This window comes from Temnothorax nylanderi, unplaced genomic scaffold (genome assembly GCF_030848795.1).
Source record: "Temnothorax nylanderi isolate EJ_2023f unplaced genomic scaffold, tnyl_v1.0 TNYL_tig0008_pilon, whole genome shotgun sequence".
In the NCBI taxonomy this organism is placed as follows: domain Eukaryota; kingdom Metazoa; phylum Arthropoda; class Insecta; order Hymenoptera; family Formicidae; genus Temnothorax; species Temnothorax nylanderi.
The window spans coordinates 2486521-2505504 of NW_027249070.1; the positions used below are offsets into that span (position 1 = coordinate 2486521).

The following is an 18984-nucleotide window of genomic DNA, read 5'->3' on the forward strand; positions in this document are numbered from 1 at the left end:
CTCAGATACGATATCCAATTTTCATCTTCTCTCCCAAAGTGATTATAATGTATTGTAATACAATGTGTTACATAAATTGTATTAGTATACATCAATATGTTATAAATTATGCTACAAAAGAGAGCATCCTCTAATTATAATTTAAAACAATATTCCGCAAACAATGTAAAATAATGTTAATATAAATCAAAAAGTGCAATAAATACTTCAGTTAAAAACGATTTTCATTTTCCGTTTGAAAACCTTTAATGTCTATTCATCTGATGCTATTGAAATGATAATAAAGCATCCGGTATGGTATTCACAAACTCGACGGACAGAAAAAATAATGTTCGCGATACAGAGTGCAGAGTATGCCGACGCCGCGACGGGGCAATTAAATCTCTGGTGCGCTATTAAATTTTCACATTATCTGCGGATTATACGCGATCGGTTTTTATGTCGTTTGTAAAATATAACGCGCGATATGTGCGTGATGAAATAAAATAGAAATCGCGGCAAAAAAAAAGATCAATATTTATGGAACCTCCTGCGCGATACAAAAATCATACGCTAGCGACGAGATCGTTTTGACTCTCCGATGCCCAAAGTGCGTCAGAGCGTCAAAGCATTTCAGTAATATGTTCGACATGGCAAAATCGATGGCTCATCATTTGACGTTTCCTGCAAATATCAAACGACATGTGAATGCATTAACACGCACAATTACGGATAGATAAACACGTCATGTTTTACCGCTCAAACGCTGTTTAAACGCTGTGTGACGATTGAATGGCCTCAAATACTGCACCACCAATCTCTCCTGTTTAGCTTATGTCGTAAAGTTAATAACGGCAATTCGCGTTGCACAACGATGAAAAAAGAAATAAAAGGCAAATTTTACACGGTGTTTTATCGCGTATTTTATTGTAATGCGTAGTTCGAATATTAGTTACTGAATTTATAAGAAAATTTTACAAGAGAATTATATTAAAATTATATTGTATTATATATTAAAATTATATTGGAATGATTATGTATATGGATAATATAACTAATACGTCATAATTGATGTTTTATGAATTCGCATTAACATTTAATCTTCTGTCGTGTGAGACAGATGAGACGTGTATGATCAAAGGTTTATAATAAAAAGAAATGTTAAGTTGAAAAGAAAATGACATGAATCGCGTTTAGTTCATATTTAGCTTTCAATCGCAACGACAAGAAAAAGTTTGAAACCTTTTTTAATAATGACACACATCTTAAAAATAAAACACCTTTTCTACTAAGAGAAAACAATATTTAAAAAATATTTGTTAATAATTCATAATCTCACCTAGCAAATTTATTTCACGCGATTAAAATTTGATGTTGCTTTAAGCTTTTAAATCGCTTTTTCTCTGAAACTACAAATTATTCACGGCTAAAAGTATTTGCAGGAAAGATTCGCGTGTGATCTCCCAACGTATCGGAGCTGTTTTGATATTGAATAATTCTGTAAGTTAGAACCGACTGTGTAGACCGAAAGCTTCCTCGTAGCATTTATTCGACTGGAATGCTGTCGTAATTAACCGTTAAAAAGTTTTGCAACCACGGAGCGAACTAAAGCGAAAACTGATCAGTACTTTTTGACGGGAAAGCGCCAGAGGTGAAGCTGGAATCGGATGTTCTTGGCAATTAAGCCGATTAAATGTGTCAGAAATCTAAAACTAAATTAAAAGGATCTCAATGAACGGTACTTTAATATTACTAGAGTCTATACCCGTCAACATATGTTTGAAAAAAAGATTACCTTTTTATCTAAAAATTATTAAGTCCCTCACAAGAATATTTTGGATTCGGATGAGAGAGAGAGAGAGAGATAGCGCGTTCGAATTAAGTTCCCCGTATTAATTATTACCTTTCCACACGATTGATAATCAACCGCAACTCTATATCGTGAAATATAATGATAACTGCTAAATGTGTTATTTAGATGTACATTTGGAAGGTGATGAAGACGATGCTGCTGCAGCTATTACACAGTTACTGCAATGCGCATGAGATTAGCAAATTTACCAGAATTTACCGAATATATACCGAGCGTATCCTGCTTCTGCCGCTCTAGGAAATGCTGGATTACTGGTTTACCGTCGCCGAGGGTGGTTGCACTTCGCTCCCGGGTTTCTAATTTCTAATTACTTCCGCGGTTAAACACCGACACGGATATTTACTCGCGATGCACCCGATTGCGTGATATGTCCGTGTTTAAATCGCGAGATTGAGACCGGCGAACGATACGTGTGCATGCCAATTATCTCAAGTGACCAATAAATTCGGCCATCCATTCGCCTCACCGCATACGATCTGGCCTGTGGCTGATCGGCCTAGCTAGGCTGGCTGCATCGCCTACGATAGCGCAGCTCCCGGGATAACATTGTTTATCGCCCTAACGGCGCGAAGTTAGATTAGTTCGGTATTAACGACACCGAACACATCGCAGGCAACCGCGAGGGAATTGCATCCTCTCGCGACGATTCCCCGGGTAACGATTCAATGTGCTCGGCTCTCAGCCATATACAAACAGCTGCTTTAACTACGCGTCGAATGGATGCTCCCACCACGCTTTCGGTTTTTCCCTCTAGAGCATTATCCACTTTAGCCCCGGCAATTCCTCTCCGAAACTTGATCGACTAATGGATGAAGATGATGGGAAACTGGATACGAAAGGTAAATTGAATTTATGGAATCGCGATAACTCCGGGGACTAATTTTTTAGTCCTCGATAAGAAATAGAATTGGGAATATTGAGCCGGAAATGTTCGCGGCAATTGCGGTAATGTCCGATATTAATCTATCATATGTGGGTCCATGGGCCTAATTTATTGGACACAATCGCTCTCTATTAAATCGTCCGTATACGGATGCACAATGGAAATATAATAATTCATCTGCACACCGCGCTGTGTACGTGGCATGCATCTCCCGCCGCGCCGGTCCAGCAGCCCAAAGGGGGCTCGATAATTAAATGCTGGCTTTCACAATCGCTCGCTCGCGCAGGACACCAGGAATAGCGACGAGCGTGATAGTTACGGTTACCAAGCGTTACCGTATGGCGTATGTCACGCGATCAATCCAGCTCGCGGACAACTCCCGACATCGGTTATACAATTTCATTTGGACGACGTGTTTTACGCCTATTACCGTTTACAGCCTCTCCGACTGTCGCGTGTGTGATCATTGCTTACTCACCGTCATAATTCGCGTAACATAGAAGGGATTTAACATAGAAAATGTTTAATAGTAATAGAGTAATAAGAGAGAGAGAGAGAGAATGTCGCGAACGAGTATAAAAAAATTTAAAAATCTCTATTATCATTTTAATCACAATAATAAATGAGGACAAATGAATAATAAATTAACACGTACAAACAAGAAGAAACTAAGAAACATTGTGAGGTACATTGTTCATTACACGATGGAAAAGATAAATTATCACGGCAACAAACACGTACCGCTTAGCGCGAAGATAATCAAAATTCGCGAATGTTTAGCCAGAGGAACGCTTGACAAATGGATCAGAGTTTCTCGATGAAACTTAGGAGAGAGCGCGGTGAAGCTAAAACACGTTAGTAAATCTACGAACAAACGGTTACTATCTTCAGATTCCTGAGCAGAACATCGGAGAGAGAAGCCTCTAATTGCTCCGAGGATTAAGCGAGACGCTGCAATCTGTCTATTCCGCGCCAAGTAAGAAATTTACAATGTTCGTACTCGCAAATTCCCACAAATCTCATAATTAAAGCCACTTGGCAGATTGCCGTGCTTCGGGCATTCATAAGTTTCGCAATTTGCAAAATGAACAAACAATCTCGTATCACACTCGAAATCTAAATTACATCTGGTTTGGAAACACAAAGAGTCGTCTTTGAGAGGAACAACAGATGATTAGATTACGTTTTTTAAATTAACGCTCAAATAACGAAAAAAAAGTTCCCTAAAATTGATATTGACTTTTTGCTTATTTACTAAGATTCATTAACGTCTATGTTGATTGACTATTTGCGTTTGTTGCTGAATATATCTATTTTTCCTTATTTTTCATTATTTCGTTAATTACTAATGTCGACCAAAATCGAGAACTGTAATCATACACGAGAACGTAATCCTGCTTACTTAACTCAAACGCACTTCCAAAGTCTAAACAAACTTACTCGTATCTTCGGTGACACTTTGTGCATCAAATTCGCGTATTAAACGCTAATAAACTCGAAGCTCAGGAAACTCTCGCGTCGACGAGTTTTGCAATGCTCTTCGGCATCCAGTATGAAAATCGTCCCTCCGCGAAGACGTGAGCGAACTGCCAAGATCCCGAAGAAAGAACAGGGAATCTAGTAAGCGAAGATATTATACCTAGAATCGCGCCTGCTCGATGGCCTGTGTTTACGGTGCGCAATTGTGAGACCCCAAGGGAGATTTTACGAGCTCCTAATACCTTGTTTCGAAGTGTCCAAGCCCGTGTCCAAGCTATTTTCTAGGTCAACGGAGGATACCGTACTCCCTTGGGATTGAGAAAACCATCTAATGTCCTCATTCTGTCCCCGTTTTATTCGCTCGCGAATTGTGTTCGTTCATCTCCTTTTAGATTTTCATTGCGATACATTTAACCCGTTCGTGTTCAATTAACAAATATATAAATGCAATTCTCTGTATATAAAATATCGAAATTATTTTTAACTGTAGCTAGAAATGTAATTTAAAAAATACTATTTTAAAGATATTCGGTTTCAATGCATGAAAGTGATATTATTGAATTTATTGCTGATGTAAAGTGTAAAGTAAATAGTTGATTGCTAAGTATCTTTACCAATTTTTTTTCGCACCTGCATTCAAGAGAAAAGTTTTAGTTTCATAAATAACGCATGCGTGCATGAAAAAAAATAATTTTTCATAATTTGTGCATATTCGTCACTTTAGTTCTCTAATTTTTCGATTGGCCGTCGCATATGTTAAATGTGCAGGTTCGTTGAATATTATATTCCGGACACGAGCGCAGTGATTGAGTGAATCTACGAAAGATGCAAAATCGATTCCGGTGGCGTTCTATAAATCCGCAACGCGATCCTAAATTTGTCCGACGTCATTCCGGTCGGCTCGCATTTGGCTCGCGATCGCTCCGCGGATTCAGCGACAAATCGATCATATTAGGTTGCGCCATCGTCGACGAACAATGAGCGATCGGGCGTTAATACCGCGATTTGCAGTCGCACGAAGAGGCCGACACCGCCTGCACCCGATGGAATATCAAACAGGTCTGCTGTCTGCATACGGCTTGACGCCGCGTCTCTTTAAAACTTTACACTCGCCCTTTACACTCGCGGCTCAACGCCGCCGTTCGTGATTTCAGTTTGCTTGCTCGCTTTGCTGCATATACGCTTTTTATATAAAAGCTATCAAGCGTATATTTTTAAAGATTCTTAAAAACATCGCAACATTCGAGTTGGTAGCCTTTGAAATATTTTTTAACATTTTCAGATATTATTTTTTGAAATATCTTAATAAACAAATCGCCGAATATGTATAAGAATTTTTTAATTAATGAAATTTAATAGTAAATTTCTGTGATAAAATTTGGCTTTCGAGATAGTGGACCTTCTCTGACTATTGTGGAAATAATTTAAACTTGATGTAGCGAATTCATATAACGTCCGCCACACACAGACGGAATATCGCAGCAGCGTCGGCTTAATGAATTCCTTGTACGGATGATAATCGCGGCAATTAGATAAACGCGTGCGCGAACGGACTTCGAGCAAAAGGATCGTCGCCGGTGGTCCCGTCGCGGCCGCGCTTACAAATCCTCCTTAGATCCTTTACCGGAAAGCTCGCTATGCCGGACATTACTCATTGGTCGACGACGACGACGACGAATGCTGCTAAAAGACTCGAACCACCAACATCGAACCACGTGATGAACCGTAAGCCGACGTTTGTCACGTTCCTGCCTCGAGAAAATAAAGAAAAGTCGCCGGCGACTGGGACCGCAATTCCCAGGACATAAATCGCGAATGTATTAATCTTTAATGCGACATGTAACTTGAAAATGCTAGACTTAAATTTCTCCGATACTTTCGAATGTCGAATTTACGGTAGAAACAAATCACGATCATTAAGAGTCGAGCTTACAGCAAACAAACATAATAAATTGTTCTAAACTACGCAACTATAATTATAGAAAAGGAAATAGCAAAAATTAAAAATCTTAATTATTTCAGTCTTTAATTATTATAATACTATGAATGTTTTAATTATTTTAATAATACTGTTTTATTGCTTTCTTACTTTTCCGTAAATGTTGTTGATTTAGCAATATGCATTTGTTATGAGCAAATTCTCTTAAATTTTCTCTATATTAACTAGACATTTAATATAAAGTTCACGAGCAAAGAGGGGAAGTCATTTTCATTAAATAAGACAATATTGTCGGCGGTGGAATGAAGAAACAACGCTTTATATTCGCTTCCAGCTGCTGGGATTATTAGCAGAGAGGTAATTGAGTTTGTGAAAGAGGTAACACGAGAAAAATCAGCAAGACCTTTGTGTAAAAAGTTTCTTGAATTCATAACTGGCATAATTGCGTAATAAATGCAACGAGCGTAATAGGCAATAAAACGATTAAATTTAATATTCGAGAACATCGGGATTTCTTTAATTTGATGATTAATATCTCATTATTTAAAGAGTCTCACGAAACGCGTAAACATCGCATCACTTAATTAAACGAACCTGTCACGTCGTCGGAACAGAGTGTGTACCATTTCGATGCAGTATTTTTAAAATCTGCGCTACGCTAAAACAGCAGCCTTTTAATCAAGTTTGTTTGATGGGCTTTCGATTGAAGTGATCTTGACCACTCGAGATCCAATTCAATTAAATTCTTTTCACACAGAATTTATGCAACTCGAATCCTGTGCGAATTGCGAACGTTAAACGCGATCAACGAAATTATGTATATCATATCAGCCGGATACACGATCGTTGTTCATTTAATATTCGCATTATCGACGCGAACGGAATAGGTAAAGCTCCCGATGCATTTCCCACACCGCCTTAATCGCACACTTATTTGCTTATAAACGACGTAGTATGCGTTTCTCATTTGCATGTACGCATCAACATAGAGCACAAATTGCCTTGACGACTGCTTAACATCGTGTTTAGCGTAAACACGTTACCACATTGTCGTATGCGTGAAATAATCGCGCGCATACAGCCTCTGAATTAGACGACTAATTTTCAAGAAATTCAAATTCGATCAGACAGAATCAATGATAATAGTTAATTAAAAAATAAACTGAAACATAATTTATAACAAATATCAAAACAAGCAATCATTTGTTTCGAATAAATTCAAGATTACGCTGAAAAAAAGATAAATTTGATTATCAGAACGTACGATATTACAGATCAAGTTTATTTAATTATCTCTCTCTGTCTCTCTCTTTGAGAAAACGATGATATCAAATACTGTATGTAAACATATTATTGCTACGATATTGCGATAATTTTTCTACAATTCTTATAAAAAACAAGATACAAAAATTTACATCCAATTACAGATAATTACCTATACATACGATGCGTGTTACGAGGCTGTTCCGTTGCACTTACTCGCTTTGCGCAACACTCATTTGTGAAAATATGATTAACTACGATCGCACGGCACTTTGTGCGGCACTCCCGATATTAAACGCGACGCGCAACTTCACGGAATACGACATTGTGCAAGAAATATTGTTACTAAATTGTATCTCTATACTTTAGTTATTTAATTCGGCGATTCGTGTGTTACTCCGCTCTCTCCGTTCGAAAATGAAGCGCGGATTACATACGAATCGATGAAAAGATCGAGACGCGTCGCGCAAATCCAAGCAACATTACCGGAGTAATCATCAACCGTCGCGACGAAATGACTTCCTATAATTCCCGTTCCTCGCTTTCTGTCTCGAGTGAATAGACCGCGCGAAATATCAGCCTCGATAGCCAACCGTCATCTTGATACGGATCTCGATACGTTGTCGAACGTAAAAGCTTATCAAAAGCGTGCTGATAACCGTTCATTGCAATAATCGTGGCGGCAGATCGCGCTTGGCGTCTCCCGGCAACTTGTCGCGTTCGTATTCCGAAGGGTAAATGCGACCTACGCGACGCGACGGCCGCTGCGTACCACTCGAGTCTCACCGCGCGAATAACAACAAAGCAATGCAAACATAACGCCGACCGCGCCGAGCGTTCAACGTTCAACGTACGTTTCAAAATACCGATCCGCGTGATATTTAACGTATCCCGCAACGACGAATATTTTTCCGCCTCTCAAATAATCGATTTATTGGAATCATGCTGAATTCGCTTCAGATATGCGCATCCGGGGTAAAATGATAACGAACTAGTTTAATACGAAACAAAGATAAACTTTATTTTCCTCAAATTTAGATTTGTTAATTCTTTCGCGCGGAGTAATTAATCACCCAAGCTGCGAAAATTAATAACAGACTATGGATCGATGCACATGTGTGAGCAGAGTTAAATATTAATTTACACATTAACGGGTCTGAACGCGTCAACGCTACCTTTGATCGCTTGTAACTCGAAAACTATTTGCGACCCCGAGATTTTCAATTTTCCTGCTCTAATTAGTTTCTGGAATACGCTGTTGAAGTATTGCACGGTAGTCGTGGCGTATATGAATTTTTCAGAAAAATATATTTTATTCTAAGCTCGTTAAAGCTGGTAAAATGTTTAATAAAACGTAGTGAAATTCTCTACTTTCTGCGAACTTTATGTTTATATTAAATACAAAAATTGTTAAAATTGTTTTCTCGCTTCCGCGATAGCGAACTCTCTCTCGGGACCGATCGATTTTACTGCCCGCTTCTTATCCGGTTCTAGGGAATCAATTTGACGACAGAAGAGTAACAAGTAGCGTATAAAATCTTATAAGTTTCCAGGAGATTGTCCAATTTCGTTGCATCAATCGGATAAAACGAATACGCTTGAGACATATACATACACGCGCGCGCGCGCGCACGACCAATATATCGATATATAATATGTATCATACATATGCATATGTAATATATATGTATGAAACTTTATATATTATAACTTCAAATAAAACCGCGGAACTTAAATGGATGAAACCACAGTAGAGGAAACTGTTTCACAACGCGAACTCTCGAAAAGCGACTTACGCCGTTTTACATGCGTGAGCGTGTGTGTGTGTGTGTGTGCAGTATATGTGCAAGTCAAGGTAACCACGCAAGCAAAGAGAAAAGTTCAAGATAGATGAAGTGCGCCCAAGAGAGAGAATATTCGAAAAGATACGAACTACGCTTCCTCTAAATCCGTTCTATTGGCCTTCGATAATCGCATGCAAAAGAAGCTTTTATCTAGAGAAGAAATATGGGGGGAAATCCGTCTCATTAAAGATAAATTATTTCGTAATTTTAATAACAATTTTTCTTCGGGAAAACTTTAAGTTTCTTAATACTGAAAATATTCAAACGAATTCTTTGTTACTTTATAAGAGAGAGAGAAAGAGAACGTTTAATATTCTTCTATTAATATCCAGGAAACTTTTTTCAGCAAAATTCGATGCTAAACTTGATTAACAAGTTTAAAAATACGACAGTTACCGTATTTCCCTTAATTCCCACTTAATCTTTCTCAAAGGAAATTGATTCAATATTACCAAACGATTTAATATTATGCAGTGTTAAGATATCGATCTTTTGTTTAAGTCCCTAATAAAATAAATAAATACTTAAAAACTTATTTAAATTTTTAATTTAAATATTTAATTAAATTTAGTTATAGCTAGTCACATATAACTAAATCAGAGATAAAAGGATAAAGTGAAGAAAAAAGATCGTAAGATAGCAGGCAGCTTTCTCTTCTTTGTAACATTAAGAGAATATTATCTTTCTGCATATTGTCTGATAATATGGGTATAAATTGCAGGAGTTGGTTGAATTTCTGACAGAGAACTCTATAATAAAGAATAAAAAATAACGTAGCCGAAGTAGAACGTTGCCACGAATGCAACAAAAGGACACTATAGTAATGAATCGGCAGATTGTCAGTAAAGGATATCTCCGGAGTCTCCATTTCGAACGCGGCGCATTTAATGAGGGTTGAATTCATCACTTGACAGTGATGCTAGATATCAATTAACGGAGAAAAAGCCCCGCGGGCCACTTTTACATCGCCGACTGCCAACTAGAACGATCTCGCTGTGTTTCAACAGACAATCAAATAAAAGCATAATTAAAAGCAAAAAATTTCAAACGCGTTAAGTGTCAGAAAGCTGTTTTTCTTTAATATCGGGAAAATGTCACGTTTGCGATTTTTATTTTATTATAAATATCGTTTGTTGATACTACAATCTCGGTTCTCCAACAAACTATCCAATCACTTCAAATACAAAAGATAAAGAGAAATATTTTTAGAAGAAGAACCCCCCAATATAATTGAAATGTTGGAAATTTGCATAACTAAGATTTTCCGACAACTTTCTCTTGTGGAAAGAATGTTTCTAACATATCGATCCGTTTACTGCATAATGTTATTATAATTTACCAGACATTGCTCCAAATGTTATATTCAACACATTTTTGTTCGATCTAGGGAAAACACAGGGAAAATAACGATGTCTTTTCGGACCTAAGATACCATATTTTTGAAAAGCGATGAGGCGCGAACGATGTACAAACATATTTATAACTCGAGTATTCCATAATCCCGTAGAGTTTCACCCCAATCACGAGGCAACGAATACCCCCTCGTCTTTCAGTAAATCCCAGCAATATCATGTAAATATTATAGCACGCTTGAGCGATTTAAAATGCATCACTCATCGACTATGCAGATGCAAAATACGGCGACACCTTGAGGAAGCAGATACCTATTGATTCGCGTCGACTTTGAGTCGTCGTGATAAAAACTGAGAAGGAAAAAAAAAGCGCGATCACGCCGTCTCGCTCCGCAAGAAACATTGATCTCCAATAATTTATGTAACATATTACCCGTGCGCCGCGCACTTGTCATGACGTAACCAATTTACATTACACAGTCAATTACAGTCAATTTTCATTCGTCGTAAACAAACTCCAATATGTTCCGGCGATAACTAATGACAAACGCAGCAGTTATTTTAATATACGTGTGCAATATCTAAAAACAAAACATATCGTCGATTGGTGTCAGCGAAAAAATAGAGAAGTCATATTATATTAAAGATGGAATGTATGAATGAATGAATGGAATACGTGTCAAATTATTTTTTCAAAATAACAACAATTTAAAAAAATTGATAAAGAACGGAGGAAATTACGAACGTTTACTAAGTTCATCGCAAAGTAACGATAAAAGCGTTTTACGAACCTGCGTAAGTCGCATTTAAGTCACGGAATTCTTGAAAATAAAGAACAACGATTAAGATATGAATGTCCATTTATGGAGTCACTATTTTTAAGGACAATACAATTAGCTATTTCCAACGGCAACATATTTTTAACGTCTATTCTATTAACGTTGCATCTTTCTCGTTGCGTTAAAGTATAAATTCTCAAAAATATAACTCTCGAATTTATTAAATATTCATTAACCGATAGCTTATTCGTGAGTAAATCTTAAAAATAAACCTTGAAAAAATATAGAATTAAAATAAAACGCAATTTTAACCAGATATTATTTTTTGCTTTTAATCTCACGAGTAAATATATCTGTCTAATAATTTACTTAATAATTAATTATTTGATAAAAGAAGAACCATTTAACGTACACATCGGATATATTTCGGATATATATTGTGCTTCATCACGCTACAACGATAAATCTAGACAGAGTTTGGTATGATAAATTAATTTTGTTGCAAACCCATTCTACTTTTTCAATACACTTATATTTATGGATAGTAACCGAACTTTCTCTCGAATCACGGTGACAAGAGTATCGTCTCGTCACATTTCTCGCACATCTTCCTAACCAGCAACTGTAGCACGCGGGCCTAACAAGGATTCTCCTTCGTCCTTTATCGTAAAGAGTACACAAGGCACTTTCCGCCGAGCGGAAACTATTTTTAGATCACCGGAGAGCTCTCCATTTGGCTCAGCGACACTTCCACGAGGAACTAAGGAAACTGGTAAATACTGGAATGTACCGCGTGCCATCCCGTATAAATCCCGCGGGTGCAATCCTGTAGAGGTAGTCCATTATGGTGGAACGAACCGTGGACTCAACGGGATAACCGAGAAATCTCTTCAGAAGGCACTTCAAGCGAAAACGCGCTCATCCCGCGAACCAATTGGATAACGAGCGATAAAAATTTTAAGATTTAAATAATCTGCAACGGATGGAAAGCCGGAACGCTCCGCGAATTAATGTATCCCGTATTCGTTTTCGTCGGAAATTATGTTTTGTTTCTTTTCGCATATAAAGCAGCCTGTAATGAAATTTTTCTTTTTTTTTCTCACAACAAGATCATCTTAAAAAAAAAAGATGAAACGCGCATAAATGCTTATATCAAATTATTAACTCTGAGACTGAAGAAACAAAGGAATGAGTTTTGTTATTGGAAAATATCGCGGTATCGCGCTCGCTCTATTATATGCTCTTTCAATTGCGTTTCACGCGGCTCTCGGATAGACAATTGTATTGTCTATGGCCTATGGAAGAGTTAATAACAACGCTAAACATAAAAGGACTCACGTTTATCTCCGCCTTTTATTTCTTCGGGTTCCTATGTCTCTTCTTCAAAGGCTGCCTTTTCTCTCTCTTCCTCTTCTCTCTCGAAGAAATTTCCGAGATCAGTAATCCTCGCACGAATCGAAGCAGCACGATGCTCAAGTTCAAACTACGGAAATTTGTTCCATTTTCACAAGACAGAAGGCCATGACTCCTGAACGACGGTAACGATCTAGAAAACAAACCAATCGCAATCAAAGATTAGATTAGATTAGATTAGATTATGAAATATCTCAGAAACATTGTTTATCTCTAGTGTATAATAGCTGATGAAAAAGTGTGTCTTGAGTACAATATAAGTTTCGATAACGCAATGTATCAAGCAGATCTAATTTATCCGATAAATCTTGCGTACGATTTTTTATTAGTAAAATCTTTTATATTTTTATGAGAAATAGATATATATATATAAATGTATAACGCATGCACAATACAGTGCAATATTGACAAAACTTTTCCAATCGTCATAGTACAATAAAGGTTTTAAAATTTGGTTATTCTAGATTTTTAGAATATATGATATTCATACACACATGCACATATGTATATTGCTGGCATATCACAACTTCGATTCTATTGAAATCGATTGATATCGATTCTATCGATTTCTTCTATTGAAAAACAACTAGACAGATAAGCGAATAAATTGATATTTTGGATTAAATAGATAAATTTTAGAAGCAATATCTCTCCTCTATGAAATATTTAATGATTAAAACCACAGCTTCTCTCTTTCCATATGGAATACATATGTATTTAATTGTTTGTGAGATTGTTTAATAAATCTTGGAAGTTATTTTTAAATCTATATTTAGAAGAAATTATAAAATTGAAAACTAAAGCTATTTATTTAGACAAAAGCTATAAATACTGATCTTAAAACAGTGATGCGAGAGCACTCATATGAATTGGCCGCAGCAACAAATTGGTGTCCCTTTTTTTTTAACGCACTCTACGATGACAAAGAGCTCTTTACTCAGTACGCGATTTGAGGCGAGGAAACGGGGATTAAACGAGATCCGGCGCGCGGCGACTTAATGCGACGCGTAAGAGGACTAATGCGCACAGATTTGTCGAACGTCGTCACGTAGTCTTACGCATTCAAGTGCGCAGCGAAACAAGTTAATTAAGAGGACCACCCACGGCAGTATTTTCGTTCCTCGACGAGATTGGCGACATTCCAAGTGCGGCACTCGAGAGTCGATTTTCCGCTTTCGTATCGTCTTCAAACGCCTCAACATCGACACCTCTCGGAATCGAGCATCGATTTCCATTATCTTTCCATTATAAGAAAGTTATAAAGTACATTTTCATTTTGATTGCAGTTGATTAATTTGACAGATAAATAGAGCGATTCGTATTTATTACATTTCTCAAAATGAGAAACAGAAAGAAGAGATGTTTTGCGGAATATAACTCTCGCGAATATAATTTTAATTATATAGATATCATGTATGGAAATAGCATTTTTCTTTTTATTATCAAATTACATAACCGTATTACTTTAATGCATTAATCGATCGATAAATAACGTTTTATTATTATTAAATGAGGAAGTAGGTAAGAATGCGAAATAGCAGACATAATTTATAAAAACAAAACTCTTTACAAAAAGTATATTTCATATGACTTCATAATTATGTGGAGCATCATATAATAACTAAGAAAGGAAGTCAGAACCACATCTCTTATGAATTGCTTCTTTATTATTTCATACTCTATTCATACTCTATCTTCTTCGGTATTACATCTTCCTAGCGTCTCTTTCTCTTTCTCTTCTATTATCCTTCGCTATGCATCTATGAACGCACAATGTAATTTCAAGCTTGACCTGAACTTCACGGAGAATAGTCTCGCGCGTCTAACTTTATCAAGCTCTGCCCAATTACATAACCGACAAGATCTCCGGTATGACCAGTGAACCAACGGTGATGCCTCGCTGTTTAGTCCCTCGTAATAGAACTTAATGCCATATTTTACGAGCTCGTAAAGCAGGCAATTAAGATCGCCACGGACCGTCATCGATGCTATTCGGTGGCTCGTCGGGAAAATTGATAGCAAATTAAATGTTGTTCACTCAAAGATGCGCTTGCCATTCTTTTACGTTTATTATACATGAAACCATCGGAATGTCGATTCAATTACAGATTCCAACTTAAAGCTACGTTTTCCAGCACAAAGATTTTAAGCAAAATAAATTCTTTCATCGCAAAATCTCGACTTCCAACATTATCTCTCTCGCAGATAAAACTTTGAATTCAATTTCAGTCAAAATTTACTTGATTTTATGGTAAATAATGAAGATTCTTGATACAATCCATGAAGGTACAATCACTGTTACAACAATATATCTATCCCGGTTTCGTTCGCTCACACCGTTTAGTTGTAATCCTACCATTTCCCTATCCTCCGAGTTACGACGTTAATACGTCGAACTAACAACTTTCGCGACAGAACAATGACTGCGGAACGGGTTCTCATTATACCGAGACTAGATTAGCACAGGCAGTTCATTAAGCTTGCGAGCTATGTAGGATCCGGGACGATAAATATTTACGTACTGCCGAATGTGGGTTACGTTTGCATATCGCACCCACGGAAGGATATTAAGAGCCGTTGCGAATACTATATGGATCGAGAACGACAGGGGGTACTACTCTGCGTAGTAGTCCTGATAAGAAACTCACTTCCTTCGACTCACGCATCACGAGTTTTCCGCTTTTATCGTTTTGCCTTTGGCCATCAACTCCCCCATTAGCTCACGCTACAAGCCCACGTCCGTTTGTCTGACATATTACTCGCTTATTTAAATACTGTTACCCTCTGAGTTCCAACATATCAAATTCCCTTCATCGGAGACCCACTTTATCCTAAAATTATCCTTCCATTATTCTTTACGCCTCTCTGTGTTTATACATGCGGAATATCTTTCTATCGGAAATTCATATCTCTTTCGACTGTCTCAATGCCCTCGTTCTTGCCTCGTTTTTGCTTCAATAGCTAATAATGTGCCTTCATACATATTATTAGCTATCAAATATTAGCCTTACCTTTTAAGCCATCAAGATTATAATTCCGCGCCTATTTCATATATCCGTCACAAGGAATACGAATATCTGGAATGCTATCGACTGGAAACTCGGAAGAAATTTGGAAAGAAAGAGGTTGGCAGAGTGAATCGAACGCTGAAAAATTACAGGATACATTTACAATTGGCTATACTTAGATCAGCGCGGAAGACAAGCTCTCAGGAATGATCGATGACGACATAATTATTAATCATTTGGTACTTATCGCGAGCAATATCTCTTAGGAACCGTGTGAGAGAATGAATAGTCTGAATGCAAACGCCGATCGATCCAACGGGCAGATATGAAGAAAACTCGAGGGCGAGGAGATATACGAGCGAGAGAAAGCTATTTCTATGACAGAGAAGCTCTCTCCAATGCTTGTTCAAATGCTTATTCAGATTCAATTCCGATCGGTCGATGAGCGTGCCCGCCGAGTTTCGAGAGCACGCTCGCCCCGATCCCGGAAAGCACGATCGTGAAGCTGCGTGGCGTATACAACCGAGAGTCATATAAAAATAAAGGCATCGGGAGATGCCGAGAATTCCCAGAATCCCGTTTCCGTATTTTCTCGCCACCGTGCACGTAACATCTGTATTTGCGCTCTCGTGCGTATCTCGTCCGCAGGATATTCCAATATGGACGTGCCGAAATAGAGAAATGAGAGAGATATGGATTGAATGAATACTCGCGGGTTATTATTATTTCGCGCATGTTGTAATATGTATCCGTAACTCCGCGCATTCGCGGAGAATCTGATTTGCCTCAGTAAACCTCGGTACACTTTACATCGGGGTTTCCTAATTCACGGCGCGAGCGAGGATAGAATCTCTGCATTGTACGAGCATTGAATTATTATCCGCGTTACATCTCATACGGCAAAGAGCGTATTGAATTCTATACCGCAACACCACCTCGCACGTTTCATATCATATTTAAAGGGTATTAGCCTAAGGCCTTGCATACTCGACGCCCGCGATTTACGTTCTATCGCCGATGAAACCTTGCACTTCCGATTCGACGCTGCGAGAAGCGCGACGACGCATTTTTTTTTCCCCTCCGCCGATCGCCGCATTCGGCAAATGAATGGCTTACCTCGCGTGCGATCGTTTATTCATGCGTCGCTTATAAATGAATCATCGCGCATTCGCTCGTGCGCCTCGGATGGTCGACTCTCACTTCAATGACAATTACATTCGCTTTCCGCTCGCCTTGACAACCGGGGCGGCCCCAAGGACGTCTTAGACGGACGTCTCTCTCCGTAACATCCACTAACTTCATCCTCGTTTTCTCCCGCTGCTCCACTTTACACCCGTTCTATTTCCTTTTTTTTTAAGCACCGGGCTACTCAACAAGAATCAAATTCTGAACTTTACGCGAGTTGCTTCCACATCGCTATAAATGCTTTAGTTAGAAACTTTACGTGGATTTTCAAATAAGCTAGTTTTAAGATCTAGGCTATTTTTTGTAAAACATAAAATGCAGATATTAACGTTATGTTTACTGTATCTCAAATTATTTATTACACTTCCATAATATTCCGTTTATGTTCATCCAATATCGTATTTAATCATAAAATGTGGTTTATTTTGTTACAATTTAAAATTGTAGTGAAGAAAGCGTTCAATTAATTTATCATGGAAAAAAAACACAAACTCCAATTCCGAATCTGCAAGCTTGACAACAATTCCGTTTTGATAAAAAAAATAGATTTTGTAAAAAAAAGATTTTGATAAAAAAAATACTAATTAAGCTTAAATAACAAACATTTTCCAACGTTACTTTCGTCCTGCATCAACATTTACTTACTACTTAATGAGTTGATGCAACAGCGAGCCCAATCGAGCGAGTTGCGTGGATGTTCTCTAGTCTACCTCGCAACTATCGGAAATCGACACTTGACCCAAGACGTCGAAGTGAAACGTAGGTACTTCTTAGTAGGACATTTAGTTTTAAACGAAAGGGTCTGTCAGTCTCTGTAAGTGCACGTTCAAGTACTGACTGAGAACTCCAATTCCTTTGGAAGTGCCGAGCGATGGGGGTGACTAAAATAGTAGGAAAGAAAATGACGGGACCGGAAAAGCTTGGGGCTGAAAGCAAAACGGTATGCGAAAGAAGAGAGGGAGAGAGAAAGAAAACATCGAATATTTACGCTTTTATGGCTGGCACTTCGTCGTAGTCGAAAGAAGCTTCGGAATCGACCGAAGACAAACTCTCTTTCCGGTACTGAATCGCACTGAATGTTGCGCGACACTTGCAAAACTTTAATGAAGCATTCAACTTCGACGATATAAAGCGGAGAATAAATTTGCCGCGGCAAATTATTTATGCCTTCTTTTGTTATCACAGAGTGATTGGAAGAAAAAATGGAATATGAAATGTGCCGCTTTGAACAACCTTCAAACGGAATCTTTAAGCGTAAGTTAAGTTAGGAACCTTGCCACACAGTTTCTCCTCTCTAAATACTTCGTTGATAATTCAATATAATTTCCCACAAGATAATTCCCACGAAGCCACGAATAATTAATAAAGCCACTCAATAGCTGAAAATCATTGACATTAGAAATCGCATATAGCTTATATAATATTTCTTTAAATTCAACTATCTTATAATGATTTACCAGATACAATAAACAATTAATTTATTGAAATGTATAATTTATAAAATAATTTCAGTCTTTGCTCTTTATATGTAAAATTTTCAATATATACATCTTTCCACGACTAGCATGTCTGAAATTCAAGATAAGTGTGAATCCATTCGGTTTATATACTTTAGGATGAATCGTTCTCTCAGGCGACTCTACTTGCATTTACTCTTTTAATATCAAACTCGATTCAGAGGAAAAATCTGCGCGCTCTTCTATCCACAAATCGTGGAACATGCATTCGATGAAGAAAACATCTGAAAATATTTTCACGAATTCGCAAATCGTGAAAGTGGGTAAGAGAGGTAAGAGACAGGCGCCACGAGATGGATCGACTGTCTGCTATACTGTATACAGCGAGGATAAGGGTAAGGGGGAAACGATTTGTATGTCTCTCGACGCGGCGAACAGCTGCAACTGTTCGCACGTGAATATCGACACGCTCGCGACGTCGATGACACTAACGATGCCATCGTTTTCAACGAAGAAGAGGCCCAAGATGA

General features: G+C 37.8%; 1 protein-coding gene across 1 annotated transcript in view; it reads right to left on the reverse strand.

The window, feature by feature from the left end:
• Pde9 (phosphodiesterase 9) overlaps window positions 1–18984 on the reverse strand; it is a 137966-nt gene that overhangs the window by 79395 nt on the left and 39587 nt on the right. Inside the window, exon 2 of the mRNA XM_071724518.1 lies at window positions 12730–12937. The gene's annotated coding sequence lies outside the window, so the exon portion shown is untranslated. The remainder of the gene's footprint in view (window positions 1–12729; window positions 12938–18984) is intronic.